Raw genomic sequence first — 2,729 nt, 5'->3', positions numbered from 1 at the left:
ACCCGAAAATCTAATTGACACCTTCTCCCTCCTTCCCGCCCAGGACGCTGCGGGGAAATCTGGTTTAAGATATAATTTTAGTAACGTGCAAGCTTGCCTCTTCATGTCGGCTGCATCTGCAGGCACCTTCCTCCGGCCACATTCTAGCTGCTGAGAGAGGACCCCGACTGACTCTCTGAAGCTAGAGACCGCGTTTACACAAAACCACCTCCTGCGCAGTGGAGGAATTCGCGGGGACACTCAACGAGACGCAAAACGCATCCGGGAAAGTGCTGAAATGGAAGTCCTTGACGAATAAAAGAGACGGATGTAAATGGTTTGCATCTAAGGACATGTCTTTGCTTGAAGAACATAAGGGCCACTCTGTCCTCCGGGGGTCCAGCAAGTCTGCACCTTGAGGCCCCTGCTCCCTGCGGGTGGGGGAATCGGGGCCCTCCTGGATTGGGGCTCCGCACTCTCATTCCCAGGGTCTCGGAAAGTCGCTTCACTTCCAGACCCCAGTTTCCTTGAACATAAAACGCAGATGCTAAGAGCTCCCATCACCCTTGAGGGACTGGGCGCAGCAGTTAATAGGACAGAGCGCGTGTTATTGTACTACATTAAAGGAAGAGGCTGTCATTTTCACGCTTTAAAAAAAATTTTTTTCCCATTCTTCTTTAATTGGTTTAATTCTTTTCTGAGCAGCGTCTCGGCAGGGCCAGGATCTACGCAGCAGGTGGTTTCCATTTATGTGCCTGGGTCGACCACCCTGGGAATCCCTGAAATGGACAAGTGAGGTCCTGGTGAGGGCTGGGGGGCTCCCCAACTTCCGACTGTGTTTGATCATCCTCCTTGGGCTTTTCTCTCCGTGCCTCTCCCTTTCCTTAAATATTTCTCCCCCCATGAAGTCTTCTCTAATTCCCCCAGGCAGAAACACAGCCTCTTGTTTATTTTCTGAGCAATTCCTTGGAACCAGACACAGCGTTCCAGAAACCGAAGGGAGACAAACATCCACCACCAGATGCCTGCTTTCACAGGGCACATATTCTGGTGGGGGAGTGAGAGGGAGCGAGTAAGGGAGCCAATGAAGAAATGAGATGACTCCAGGTAAACATTACTGCTACAAAACCATGCGATGGAAGAAATAAGTGGGTGATTGGAAGGGATGTGTTTTCGAGGAAAGGCCCGCCTCATGAATGACACAGGGCAGAGGCCCCAACACTATGCCTTTGCCTCTTGTACGGAAAAGCTTACGAATTCATCTGACTGCCATGCTAAACTGTAAGTTCGTCGAGAACGGGGACGAACTTACAGTTTAGCATGGCAGTCAGATGAACTATTTTCTATCTCCTGCACGACCACCCTGGCAACGAGACTCAATAACAAAGCCCGGGCAGATGTGAGACAGGGCCCATCAGACTTGCAAGGCACGAGAACATTTCACACGCAGAATACGTTTTTAAAATACTTCGTTTTTGTGATGCGATGTGAAATTTTGTAATGATACAAAATGTCTTTTCCAGGTAGAGAAATTAAAGCGTCCAAAAATCTTCACTGATGATGAGTTAAACAGCACAGACTTAAACTGTCGCTGCACATATCAGACACTCAATGAAAAAGACTCTGAGCATCAGAGCTCTGAGCATCAAATCTCAATAAATCGGACATCCCCCTGTACTCCTCACTCACAGCCATCTACTCTTCCGTAACCACATATTCGGGTCTTCCATGCTGGTCTGTCATTTCCTCGAGGACTGGCCCTTGACTGGTTTTGTGCGTTAAATGCATTCTAGCACGAATTTGGTGCCTGGCACATGGTAGACACTCAATAAATGTGCTCAATCGTCGATGTCATTAAAATTAAGACTATAGTCTGTTATCAGGGATTTACTCACAAGAGCCACTGCCAGAATCTAATCATGGGTCCAAACTCCCACACCCAATCTTTTATGTCAGACAATGAAACGCGACTTTGGTGACACTGAGTCAGAGACCAAACATCGAGATCTCTGGCTACCTGAGTAATATTTTACCCCAATGCCCTGACGTTACCCATGACCTTCCTCTGATTTATCGTTATCCTTGACATGTCACTATCTAACTTTGGAGAGATTCTACTTATCTGTCTCACTTTTATCTGCCTCCTCTACTAAGAAATAAGCACAAGGGCAAGATTTCCAGCTGTTAGGTTCTGTACTGTGTCACCAGTGAGCAGAACATCTCTCGGGACACGTTTGGAACTCACAGACATGTGTTAAAAGAATAAATCTGATCACCATTAACTGTTTACTAGGACCAGGAAAAGGAACACCACAAACAATCCACCCACGTGAGGGTCAACTCACTGGAACACCGTCTACACTCCGTTTCAGATATCCCCTTGCCTTGATACTCTGCGTAACTGATTTTACTGAGTGTCACGTTGCAACCAAGTTATTTTCTATCCCAGAAACCAGAGATCATAAATTGGAGGCCCGTGGGGCAGAGATGAGGCCTACCTCCAGAAGTGTTTTGTTTGGCCCACATGACATTATTTAACAATATCCAATTATCTGCTGGCACTCAAAAGTCAATAGATTCTATATAAAATGGTGAACTTACAGCATATCTTGAAAAAGAAAGAAAGAAAAGGCAGATCTGGCAGAGCTGGGCCCGAGGTCCCGCGTCTCCTGTGCTGGATCTGAGGTGCAGCAGGCCCCTAACCCGGGCCCAGGCCCAAGGCCTGTTTCCCAGCTGTACCTCGCCTGGCT

Source organism: Pteropus alecto, unplaced genomic scaffold (assembly GCF_000325575.1).
Source record: "Pteropus alecto unplaced genomic scaffold, ASM32557v1 scaffold5, whole genome shotgun sequence".
Classification (NCBI taxonomy): Eukaryota; Metazoa; Chordata; class Mammalia; order Chiroptera; family Pteropodidae; genus Pteropus; species Pteropus alecto.
Note: the sequence above shows the minus strand (reverse complement) of the source record.